The 13,718-nt window shown below is 42.6% G+C and overlaps 1 protein-coding gene across 4 annotated transcripts in view; it reads right to left on the reverse strand.

The window, feature by feature from the left end:
- The window catches only part of LOC115570877 (RNA binding protein fox-1 homolog 3-like), a 1,044,539-nt gene that overhangs the window by 842,690 nt on the left and 188,131 nt on the right, over positions 1–13,718 (reverse strand). Inside the window, exons 3-4 of one of the 4 annotated variants that reach the window (XM_030399661.1) lie at positions 10,105–10,198; positions 8,319–8,637 (exon numbers count right to left, since the gene is read on the reverse strand). The exons of 2 other annotated variants lie outside the window; for them this stretch is intronic. The gene's annotated coding sequence lies outside the window, so the exon portion shown is untranslated. Of the gene's footprint in view, positions 1–8,318; positions 8,638–10,104; positions 11,018–13,718 lie in introns of those variants that run through there. One more of the 4 variants, XM_030399662.1, reaches the window with a different exon arrangement.

Here is a 13,718-nt window from a genome sequence, read left to right on the forward strand (position 1 = left end):
GTGATTTCGGAGGAAAGACGCCGCCGCCGCCGTCCGTCTACTTCCGGCTCACGACCCCGGGGAAAAATCTCGCGCCTGCGCAGAACGCAATATCCGATCCGATTCGCTGGAAACATATACATGCAGGAGTAATGCGACTTTCAATCGAATAATCTACGTGGTGTAATTCGACTATGAGAAATCCGGTCCGATTTTAGTCAGACTAAGGTGTATACATGCATCTTAAAAATCCGATCATAGTCAGACTAAAACAGTAGTTCGGTTTCCTTGAGTGTCATGTAAACGCACTGATTGTGACACTAGGAGCGACCGTGCGCTCATAAAAGATGGGCAAACGTGGCTACTGAAGACACAGAGATTAAATCAATATTAACTATCAGCGTGTTAGTATAGGTCTATTTTAACATAATCAAGGCAAATTTGATGAAAACAAGATCAAAATCATGCATGTTCCAGGTAGCTGAAAGAGAAAATCAACATTTTATATTCATGCCATGTCACCCATTCCTAATGTCTGAGTCACACTTTATCATAACAGCCATGCAGTCATGTATTCTGCCAAGCTATTTTTCATGTAGGGATGTCATTTAGGTTGGAAGAAGAAACTTGGCCTGTCCTCAGGATGACGGACAACGAGCTGGGCTCTGAGCGGAGGTGGGCAGAGCAGACAAACTAGACAGAGTTATCTACTGTGGGCCAAGGAGGAAAATTAGAGTATTGATTCTGTCAGGTGGAATTCTCAACTAGGACTCAGAGAGGTCAGGATTGGCAACTAGGAAAGTGAAGAGGTCTATGGAGGAAAGATGGTCCATGGAGAAGAGAGAGAGGAAGTAAGAGGATGCTGCTGCAAGGGAGAAAACATTCCACTTGGCTGAATGATTGACTTTATGCAGTGATGTTGGATCTACTCAGTCGTTATTACATGATGTCAAGACATCTGGTACCCAATCCACTCACACTACAGTGCATATACCTCAAATGCGTTAGCTTCCTGGCAGGGATTTATTTCTTCAGCATGTTCCACATGTTCTCACTGGGGTTCAAGTGAGGGACGGCCATTTCAAAACCTCAATCCATCCTGATTTAGTCATTCCTTTACCACTTTCAATGTGGTTTTGGGATCACTGTCCTGTTTGGGAGACCTAATTGTACCTGAAATCCAATCTTCTGGCTGATGATTTTAGGTAATCCACAGTCTTCATTACTCCATATACTTTCTTTAGAGAACCAGATCCTCTGGCAGCAAAACAGCCCCACAGCATAATACTACCAGCACCATGCTTGACAGTAGGTATGATGTTCAGATCAATGCTGAGCTCCTTAGACTTTCAAACTGTAGTGTTTGCAGCTGAGTCTAATGGGTGTATCAAACATGCCTCATTAAAATGGGCCCAGAAAAGTCATCTTTAACATCCTCACTGTCTCACAAATGTTCTTCTATGTAATCCAAATACCTCAAACTCATATTTGTCGGTCTTCCTCCATCCAGTGTCTGTGTACTTTTGCCCAAGGCAGAAACTGGTGTTCGGTAGGTATGTGATTTCTAGACAACTTGAGACTAAAATCAAACCCAAATGCTGATGCTCCACATATTCAATTGGCCGATTTTATTGCTTCTTTAATCAGCAGTTCCAGCTGTGCTAACATAACTACAAAATGCTGTTCTAGTTCTCAATTAGCCTCTTAACATGACAATCATGGATTAGCTAGCAAAATGTCCCACTGGACCACAGTAGGGATAGTTGTGTGTGTAAGTAAGTGGTCCTCTTTACATCAATATAAATGAATATTGATGAGACGATGTCTACACTGCATTTCTGATCAATGTAATGTTATTTCAATTGAAAAATGAATGTGCTTTACTTTTAAACCCAAGGAAATGTCTAAGTGGATTAACCATTTAGTGTAATTATGTTGTTCATGTGTGACTAATGTCTATACCTTTGAAATGGCACTGTCAATAAAACATCAGTGAGAAAGCAAAATGTTTTCCCAAAGATTTCGTGTTGATTTCTCACCAGTGGACACATTTCATAACCAACCAACCAATAGTATGTGTTTGGGGCACAGGGTTTGACTAGCAGTGTTAGTCTTCAGTCAGCCAGCTGGTGATGGCAAATCTTTTTCAGGTTACTGGTTATGCAATTTACCCCAAAAGTGATCCAGGTGGTCTCACTCATATGACAGATGACAGATTTGTGACAAGATCATGCTTAACACAATTTGTTTTTGTCAATAATACATACTTTGTTTATTGTTTGTTTTTTCTTGAATACCCAATATGTTCAAAGGTAAATAATATACTATGTGAAGAGCTGGAAATTCCCTGGAGCCGAAAATAGCAAAGCAAACTGTAAAATTTAGAAATGTACACGCTTTAAGAGTACTGAGCTTAGGTGTGATCAGTCGATTGGAAGTAAAAAAACAAATTTGTAAACGGTCTTTACATCAACTTATTTACTTTTATTGCTTCAAGGTCATTGGGTTCACCATGACAACTAGCCTGAAACAGCTGGAAACAGATAACACCAACCCATTGCATTTTCCTTGAATTCAAGGTTCAGTTATGATTCCATCGATATCCTCACATAACATGCCATCTGGAATAATGAACATTGCTTTGTTGCATGGCTCCTGTGCAACAGCCTTTGAACCATGAGGGAGTATTGGACCAGATTTTTGCTGGTTTGCAACAGTATCAATATGTCCATGTACAGTCTGACCTGCATCGACAGGCTTGTTTCTGGCCATCGATCCCCCTCAGGAATCTCAATGTGCAGCTGCTTGCTGGAAAATAGTTATTTGTACCCCACAGCAGTGCACCAACACAACACCTCCACCCCCACACTTTGATAAAAAACTGAAGACTGACCACATATATACACAAACACACACACACACATGCACACACACATACACACACAAACAAACAGACACTTAGGAGTACAAGAAGAAAGGCAATGATATGGATTTTGTTGTCTCTGTTCTTGTTGTCTTCATTATGCAGGGAGTGGTCATCATTTTGGCTTTAGCTATTGAGGAGGAAAAAATGCCTTTGCCTTTTCAATTTCTGTGTTACATTCTTACACACATACACACACAGCACACACAATGATATAAACCCTGTCTGAATGCACTGAGGTGCTGTCTTGATTGATGGCAATTAGCATGCTGTAATGGTAACAGCTGTTTCGGGTGTCAGGAGGCTGCTACTGTACCTGACGCCCACCACACCATCTGCCGCCTGCAGGGGTGTGATGATGATGATGATGATGATGTGTGTGTGTGTTCATGTGGCAGAGTGTAGTCTAAAGTAAGCCGTTTGAAAAAAAGACCAAAAAAAGACAAAAAAATGACAAATCCCACGTGGAGTTGTGTCAGCTAATGTGACACTGGGAACGTGTGGTGAGTCAGTGTGTGTGTGTGTGTGTGTGTGACTGTGTGTGTATGCCAGGCTGGCAGCTTGATAATGTTGAACCCTGGCCCTCTGAGCAGGCTGTTGGCTGTATTATTAATGATGTCATGTCCCCTTATGTCTCCTAATGGTGCTGCAAGTCCATCTGTAAAGGACCCCCAAACATGCACACACACACACACACACACACACACACCATGACCCTAAACAACCCACTTGGTGAGCTTGAGTAAGTATGTGATTGTCCGCGTACATGAACGCCTCGCGTAGTTGTTCTGTGTTCCATTTTCATCCAGTAGATGGTGTAATCGATCCAATGCCAGATACAGACATATAGGCTTTTGCATGACATGATTCATTTTAACCCCAGAGTGAGGGGACAGCCTTCCATTCCGACACACCCTTCTATTGCGAAACAGCCCCACTCCGAAACACCGCTGTTCAGACCCTCCCCTCAAAACACCGCATTTCCGAAATTGATTTTCAAGTGTACATTACTTCCTACATCAAACACTGATGTCCGCTCACCGGCCACACTCACACAACTCATTGCTTTTTATTGCTAATAGGCCTTTGTCACTATCTTCATTCATTATGTAGTATATTTTCGCTTGCAGCGAACACATTTAAACGTTTGTCTAATCTTTTTACACGCACTATCCGTGGTGCTGGAATCCCCACTTCCAGCCGCACTCTCACAACTCTGAAATAAACTGTGGCCCATGGGTGCGATCTGCCGGGGAATGACCCCTCTGCTCGTCCGTTTTAACATAACTTGTCTTTGTGGAAGGTTAACAATGTATGAGTGGATTGAGCACTGCTGCTCAGTTTGTCTTTGAAAAAAAAAAAAGCAGAGGAGAAGACAATAGGCTACCTATGTATTTTTGATTCAATAAACATGAAATTGATTGTGTATCCATCTCTTATAGCCATAGACGGATTATCATGACCACGGGCCTACACACGCAAACTGTGCGCACGCAAAGGCGCTGTAAGGCAAGGGCGCAAAGGCTGTTACATAATTACATTGAATGTAATGATGTCCGCAAACGTAATAAACCTCAAACACCTACTAATAATACTGACCGTGCGTGCAAAATCCAGCTGCTGACCCTCCGCTCCACTGTCACACAACGGATCCCCCGTCCGCACTCCCTCTGTCTTTCCCGAAAATGAAGAAAACATTGTCTGATATTTCAATTTAAGTTCCCCTTGACAGTACAAATCTCAAGAAATCTAGATGTATTGCTCATTTGTAAACACAACACTTATCAGTCTATAGGCAAGAATCTAAAGGTTTATTAATTCAAATCATTTCAAATTCGCTTTATTGGCATGAATGCCACAACAACAATATTGCTCCAAGCACCAAAAACCACGAAAAGAATACCTAGCACAGTAAATAATAATAATAATAATAATAATAATAATAATAATAATAACTTTGAACATTATCACAATTAAGTTATCAATCTGCGATGTAAACAAAATGCAAACATTACAGACTTCTAACCATTTTTCTACAAGTGTCTGTATTTTAATTGAGACTAGTTTTTATATAAATTACACAAAAGGAAAAGAAAATGTGATTTGTTTTACCTATTTCAGCCAGAAGCGGTCATATTGACAGCACATCATTTCGCGGGATTTCATACATTTTCTCTCTTGTGTCTAACTTTGTTAGCAGTCTCCAGCTGTGCGACTGTAACACAACTTTATATGAAGAAGGACTAACACTAATAGCCTAATTGATTCTTATTTCTTCCACTTACAGAACTGTTTACGACTCGAAACAATGTTATTATATATGACGTTTCTGACCAAATGTCGCGGCTTCAAATGCATCAAATTCCCACATCCAGTTACGCAGGCAGCTGTCCAGGGTGCTGAACCAGGTGACAGACAAAGGCTGCACTCTGCGTTCTGATGTTTGCTGGGCAGATCTGTCCCCCTTGGTTTCTCATCCACTCTGTTGTGGGAGATCTCCCACAGAGCAAAAGTAATACACATTTTTTCTCTCCCCGCTCGGCTCGAGCCCGGCTGAACTCTGGCTTGAGCCCACTTCACCCAGGCGCGAGCCTGCAGCCCCCTCTCCTGCTGACAACAGACCGGGGGAGAAAACAGACATTCCTTTGCTCAGAATCCATATCAGGCTGTGTCTGAATATGCACGAAGATCGGTATAACGCATTGGAGCAATTTTCATACAATTTCGGATATTTAGCATGATAAAGTAATTTCAATTCAACATAGCCATTTGTCCAGTTGAAGCATGATGAGCGTTATGTCATTAATATGAAGGAGCCTTGTTTTGCAGTTAATCAGCCACATGATCCGTTTGAACCCACAAAGGAAAAAAGGATAAATGCGCAGCCTCCGTTTCCTTTCTGATTGAGTCCGTTCGGAGTGGGGGGGGGGGGGGGGGGGGGGGGGGGGTTTCGGAATGGAGGGGTTTCCCCAATAGACTTTTCGGAATAGCGGGGTCTTTGAAAAAAAGGGAAACCCCACCATTACGATGAATTGAAGTCGTGTTCGGAACAGCGGGGTTTCGGAAAGGCGAGGTGTAACCGTGGTGCTGGAATCCCCACTTCCAGCCGCACTCTCACAACTCTGAAATAAACTGTGGCCCATGGGTGCGATCTGCCGGGGAATGACCCCTCTGCTCGTCCGTTTTAACATAACTTGTCTTTGTGGAAGGTTAACAATGTATGAGTGGATTGAGCACTGCTGCTCAGTTTTGTTTTTGTTTGTTTGTTTTTTAAAGCAGAGGAGAAGACGACATGCTGACCCACAACCCAGTCGCCCTGCAGCCTTTTTGGTTATTTTTTTACAGTGGGACTATTTTATTAGATAATAGGCTACCTATGTATTTTTGATTCAATAAAAACTACATGGAATTGATTGTGTATCCATCTCTTATAGCCATAGAGGGGATTATCATGACCACGGGCCCCTGCCTACACACGCAAACTGTGCGCACACAAAGGCTGTTACATTATTACATTGAATGTAATAATGTCCGCAAACGTAATAAACCTCAAACACCTACTAATACTGACCGTGCGTGCAAAATCCAGCTGCTGACCCTCCGCTCCACTGTCACACAACAGATCCCTCTCTATTGTAATTGTTTGCCCGAAAAATAATTTCCATGAAGAAAACATCGCCTGATATTTAAATTCAAATTCCCATTGACAATACAAATCTCAGGAAATCTGGATGTAATGCTCATTTGTACACACAACACTTATCAGTCTACAGGCAAGAATCAAGAATCTAAAGGTTTATTAATTCAATAAATTTCAAATTCGCTTTATTGCCATGAATGCCACAACAATATTGCTAAAGCAATAAAGAACTAACGAAAAGAATACCTAGCACAGTACCGTTATAGGCTACTTACTGTATGTGTTTATGTAAAATAAAAATAATAATAACAATAATAATAATAATAACTTTGAACATCATCACAATTAAGTTATCAATCTGTGATGTAAATAACAAAATGCAAACATTACAGACTTCTAACCATTTTTCTAAAAGTGTCTGTATTTTAATTGAGAATATTTTTTATATAAATTACAGAAAAGGAAAAGAAAATATCATTTGTTTTACCTATTTCGGCCATAAGCGGTCATATTGACCGCACATCATTTCGCGGGATTTCATTCATTGTCTCTCTTGTCTCTGACTTGGCTCTCATCTACGCTGACGTATATGACGTGTGTTTCGATAACCAAGGAAGTGCTTGGAGACCGTAAAGGGCATTTAAAACAATATTTATTCACAGAAATTATAGAATTGGGTCTGGGGGGAAGGGGTCCGTTATTGTGGTGACTTGGTAACACCGATTCTCCACGACCACCGCTGGTCTTCCACTTGCACACTGTCCTCTGCCGGACGCAGACTCGGGAGCTGTGGGGGAAACGAGATGGCAGTCACTGCACTTTTAAACCCAATACATGCACACCACTTCATTTACGTCCTAAGATCGTTGCTCACAGGATGGGGCAGAGTATCAGCTGTTCACCGTCACCTCGGGCCAACATCACTCTCTTCATTGGCACCACTGCTGTCACACCGTCCTTGGGCGCCGGCCTCTTACGATGTCATGTGGGGAGGGGGGGGCGGGGACTTCAGTCACTGTACTTTTACACACATTCGCAATAACTTTCCACGACCAGGGATCACTACTCGCACAATGGAGGCAGAGTAGGGATGTAACGTATTGGTAATACCACGATATCGTGATAACAAAAGTGTCTCAATATTATTGTGAACATGTATGGTATGAAATGATGGCAAATACTGTAGATTTTGATCTCATTACATCCCTAGGGCAGAGTATAAACTCACATTTCAATTAGTCCGACAGTCAATGCCTGTCTGCTGGCAACAGCTGTCGTTCTCTTTCTCCTGCTCCTTTCCCCGCGGATCTCACACTCCTCTTCCTCTGTCTGCTCGCTGCAGGTGTAACTGGGTCGGTCTGCAGGCCCCGCCCACTCTGCTGTGTTCTGGTGTAGAATCAGACACTGGCAACTCTTGTCAAACCCTGGTTTAGCCCTGTATCAACAATACACCTGACATGAAAAAGGACAAGCTTAGTGTAGGTCTATAAAATGGTGAAAACCAGACACAACGTTAGATAGATAGATAGATAGATAGATAGATAGATAGATAGATAGATAGATAGATAGAATTACTTTAATGATCCCAGACTGGGAAATTATTTAAGGTTATTAATAGTGTTACAGGCAACACTATTTTTTTAAGCTCTCAAAACTCAGTTCTACAGGTGCTTTTTCACCAGTGTGACATGTGTCTAAGTGGATCTGTTGTTAAACTATGATGTTAAAAGTTCACAATCATGATTTGGGTTCAAAGATCACATAGATACTGCTTACCTGATTCAGAATTGATGTGCAGTCTGATAGCTAGTCTTCCCACAATGTCATGATCCCCCGGTGGGTTTAACTGGTGACTGTGTTATCTGGTGGCCTTCTCTTGTTGTAATACATGTTACGAATGTGTTGTGGAGATTTATTCTAAGGACTGTATGGTAAACTGGACTGAATCACTTATGGCCGCTGGGTTAGAATTAGTTCCTTTTAGTCCTTTTAGTTTTAGTTCCTTTTAGTTTCTCAATTGCTGATTAGGAATGGTTGATGGTGTGAGTGACATTTGAGTATGTGTGTGTGGAAGGTATATGAAAGTTGTGTGGTTCTGTAACAGAGAATAAAAAGCAGTTATCAGAACAGCAGGTACATGGTTAACTATACAGTACCGGGAATGGTAAACAACCAATTGAAATAGGAATGAATCATTTAGCTTAATTCACAACAGCCAGGTGCTAGCACATCTCTCTCTCTCAGCAGCAGCAGTCAGGACGGCAAAGAAAAAGAAATATAGACTGAGTGAAGCGCTGGAGCCGCGGGCCGATTCCTGTCACTGACAACTAAAGCCTAGACTGTAGACTGTTGTGGTGGTGAGCTAACTCGATGCTAACTTTGGCTAGCGGTGGTGGTTAGCATCCGCCGCTAATACCGTCTTCCCAGCTGATCACAACGGCAACATAACACCGGAGGCTCCCGGTGTTGGAGACGGAGGCACCAGCGCTTCTCTCGGACTGTATTTCCTTACCTTTGTGGTCCTGGTAACTGCTGCTGTCAGGGGCAGGAGGCTAACGTTACACAGTTGAGCCCGAGAGGAGGGGCCCAGTTTCAATGTTTTGTTTACAAACTGTAACAAGCAATACTCCAGACTCTACTTTTAAATAGGGGTGGTGAAAAAAATCGATTATTGATTAATCGCGATTATAATATTGACGATTATGATTCAATTATTAAATTTCCAAAAATCGATTTAAAAAAAATATATATATATATATATATATATTTTTTTTTAAATAGTAATACAAACTGGCTTTGTACTTTGTCTTGGGTTTTGTCTTACTGGCTTCCGCTACATGGTCCGCAGTCTGGAGCCAAGATATGTTTTTCCATCCCAGTGCTTTTTCACACTTAAATTGATTCCAAATCTTAACAAGGAGACAAACCTTTCCGTGCAAGTGTCCCTCAACTCTGCTCACAGGGTAGCAATAACCTGCGAAGCCTGGACATCCAGAGCTACAGTCTCATATGTGACCATTACAGCTCATTATGTCAGCAGTTAATGGAAGCTAATGTCCTACGTACTTCAGACGAAAGCTATAGATGATAGCCACACAAGCGCAAATATGTGTGAGTTTCTCAAAGCAATGGCAGACTAGTGGGGAATAGAGAAACACGCCCTGGTTCTCGTCACCAACAATGCTTCTAACATGAGTCCGGCTGTTGAGCTTGGCAGCTTTCTTTTAACAGTGAAACACTACATTTAAAACAAATTAAAAAATAATAATTTTGATATTACAGTTACACTATACAATATTGAAGGTGCTGTGAGGTGTTACTCCCAAGATAAGTAAAATAATTCATCAGCTGACTGATGTTAAATGGAAGATCAATAATTGTTAATAATTGAAAATCGAATCGATAATCGTTAATAATCAAAAATCGATTTGTAATCGAATCGAGACTTCAATAATCGGAATCGAATCGGGAAATTGGGCCGATTAACCACCCCTACTTTTAAACTTACACAACACAAATGACCTATGTATTTATATGTAAATATTAACCATTTCCCAGTCACCTTTCTCATCCTCCATCGTCTTCTTCTTCTTCTTCTTCTTCTTCTTTTTCTTTTGAATTTCCGGCAGGCAAAGTATGGCTCACTGCTGCCTCCCCTGGTTGATTAAAATGAAAAGGCCAACTACGTGAGGCGTTCATGTACGCAAACTGGTGTGCGCGCTGAAGATCAACTTCCGGCTGCGAAGCATCAGAGTCTGCGAGTGCACGTACGTGTGAACGCCTAACAACATTTGTCAAACAGTGACAGACAGACGTGCACACGCTGCTTCATACGTACGCAGCTTTTTGTCCATGTGTCCATCTGTGCACTGCAGGCTGAGCGAGTTTAAGTGTGTGTCTGTGTGTATGTTTCCTCCACATGTCTCAGTTTGCCAGCCAAGATCCAGTTTGAAACACCCTGTTGCCCAAGAGAGAGCTGACTAAGCTGTACCCACATCCAATGTGCAGGCTTGCTTGCGTGCGTGCATGTGTTGTGTGTGTCCGTCTGTGTGTGTGTGTATGGAGGTGTGCGATTTGTTGTGAGAGAATTAGAAGACGAGAAGAAAAGGTTGAGTCAGAAATAGATACAACATAAGAGAGATGCACAGAGAGAGACCAGGATGCAGTTCAGCCTGCCTACAGTAACATGACATGGTACTTCTCGTCAGTCTTCTTCTGTCACATCAACTTGTTGAAGGTATACTGAACTGGTTCATAGACTGCCACAAGTGGGCTAGCACTAGATACATGTGTTGATTTGTTTTTAATGAAACATATGATTCTGAATCGTTTTCTCTCATGTGATATCTAAGACATTGTGTATTTATGTGAACTACATATTTATGCATATTAGTTATATTGCTACTACAGCTAATGCTAATTGTAATACTATTATTACAAATGTTTACAAATTACTCTTTTTACTATACTGCATATCATATTTACTTACTTGATTTGTGATTTGTATTGATATATGATACTATCAAATTGTGATTAAATCAAATGTGAAAACATTTGTAAAATGTCAACAATAATTATAATCATATGAATAGTAGTAGTGGAAATATTAATAATAACAATCACAATAATAATAAGTCGTAATTGTAGTAAAGTCATAAGTCATACTACTACTAATAATATTGATAATAATTCGTTTATATAAAAGGCTTCCTATGTTAAAAGGTTACAAACAATTGATTTATCTGTATTAGTTCATGTACTGTGCTGCCATCTACTGGTCAAGGTGGATGCAGGCCTGCATACTGCAACGCATGCTTCAGTTGAGCTCAGACAGGCAAGACGAACACTGCCTGGTGCAAGAATCTGTTGGAGGCTTCTATGTCATGCTTCTGCCTTGGAAATCCTGAGTAGTGTGTGTAGATTACCACTATATTCTGGTATTCTTAAAGTTTTTACATGTTGTAGATTTCTTTTATCAGGTTAGCTAAACATGTGCTCTGCTAATTAGTAGCAGATAGTTCTATTCTGCAATTGGCTTGCAACTTGGAGTTATTGTGTTAGTTAAGCAATTTTTTTTACAAAGTACAGTGTTTGCTTTGACATAAATAAAGTGTATGTTTATAATATGTAATTTCTACATGTACATGTAAAGTGTTGTGTGCAGATTTATGTTTTATTGCTGTAATGTTTCAGTTCAGTTCAGTTCAGTTGTCATGACTGTAGATCTGTTTGTTATGTTGTCTGGTTTTGTCTTGTGTTTTCTTGTATTTGATTTCCATGTCTCTGTATCTTGTCTTGCGTCTTTCGTTTGTCCATGCCCTCATGTGTCCTTTAAGTTCTCCTGTGTATTTTCCTATGTTCCCGCTGGCTCCCTCTGTCTATTGCTTTGTTCCCTTCATGTTCTCATGTGCTCCTCCCCTTCGTTGTCTCACCTGTTGGTCCACCTCACCTGTTCCTCGTCTTGTCATCAGTGTCTGTGTATTTAGTCTCTGTGTTCCCTTCACTCCTTGTCTGGTCATTGTTCTTGTCAGCGCCTGTCTTTGTCCATGCTCCCGTCCATGTGCCTGCTCCTGTCTGATCCTTGTTCCCCACGGTATGTGTTTTGGATTTGAGTTTTGCATTTTGCCTTTTGATTTGAACTTTGTCTTGCTGTTTTTGGTTGCTTCTTTGCCTTGCTTTCATTTGCTACTTTGCCTCTTGCCCCCGTTTTGCCTGCTTCTGTTTTTGTGTTCAGCTTTTAAATAAAGCTTGCCTTTTGTTTCCCCATATCCTTGCCTCTCGTCCGTAACTGCATTTGGGTCCACCTTCCCCTTTTCCATAGTCTTCCCTTTTAACCCCCTGCCTGACAGAATGACCAGACCCTATAAAATCGACCCAGCAGTGAATGGCCTGGATATTATCCGCTGGTACCAGGACTTTGTCACCAACCCCACCAGCAGGGCTCGGCAGATTGCTGCTGGCCACCTTTTTTTCCAGGCCACTGCCCAAACCCATGCCTCAGCTCCAGCCCCAGCCCATGCCGTAGCCGCAGCTCGGCTACCAGCCCAGGCCTCAGTCTCAACCCCAGGGCCTGCAAGTCCTGAGGCGTCTCCTTTCTGGGGAACCCGCCTGGCCTTCAAGGTTTCCCCGCCTAGAAAGCGCCGCTCTCGGTGGCGTCCGGGCTCCCTGAGGTCTGGCGCCCTCCTTTGCTGTCCTTCGCCGACACCTGCCAGTGGCCCTCAGTTGGCGGCCCGGTCGACACCTGCCAGTGGCCCTCAGTCGGCGGCCCGGTCGACACCTGCCAGTGGCCCTCAGTCGGCGGCCCGGTCGACACCTGCCAGTGGTCCTCAGTCGGCGGCTCGGTCGACACCTGCCAGTGGCCTTCAGTCAGCGGACCTGATGGTGCCTGTTCCTGCCAGTGGCCTTCAGTCGGCGGACCTGGTGGCGCCTGTTCCTGCCAGTGGCCTTCAGTCGGCGGACCTGGTGGCGCCTGTTCCTGCCAGTGGCCTTCAGTCGGCGGACCTGATGGCGCCTGTTCCTGCCTGTGGCCTTCAGTCGGCGGCCTTTTGTTTCCCCATATCCTTGCCTCTCGTCCGTAACTGCATTTGGGTCCACCTTCCCCTTTTCCATAGTCTTCCCTTTTACCCCAACCTGACATCAGTTCAGTTTCAAAATCAAAGCAAATGTAGAAACAAGTCTTCAGTAAAATCAAGAAAAGTCAAGCCTTGTGTGTTTATTGGAGGACATTTGGATGTTAACTGGCTGTCTAGCTGGGCATAATTGAACGTGCTGCAAGGGCAGTACAATAATAAATTCCACTAAATGAAAAAAAAATTACCCCAACTTCAAAAAGGGGTTTCTTGAAGAACCTTTCTGAGAGGTTCAAGAGGAGAGATAAACAACCCCCTCTTCAGTCCCGGAGTGCCTACAAGGGCCCCTGTCCAGTGACCGAGTCAGTCAACACAAATAGATCATGCAGGCTTTACTCACAGAAGCCCTGGAGTTTACAAGTGGTCACCTCATTAACGATGTAATTAGGGGGCCAAGCCCGAGGGGCCGAGGACCAGCGGTGCTAGGAACCCTATTGTAATTGTAAAGATTTTTATTTTTATTTTTCTCCGGCTAAAAGTGGTACTGCAGGCTAAACCGTACAAGGGAGGGCGGTGCAATTTGGAGGGTTAGTCCAGACTCCTGCAA

This window comes from Sparus aurata, chromosome 20 (assembly GCF_900880675.1).
Source record: "Sparus aurata chromosome 20, fSpaAur1.1, whole genome shotgun sequence".
In the NCBI taxonomy this organism is placed as follows: Eukaryota; Metazoa; Chordata; class Actinopteri; order Spariformes; family Sparidae; genus Sparus; species Sparus aurata.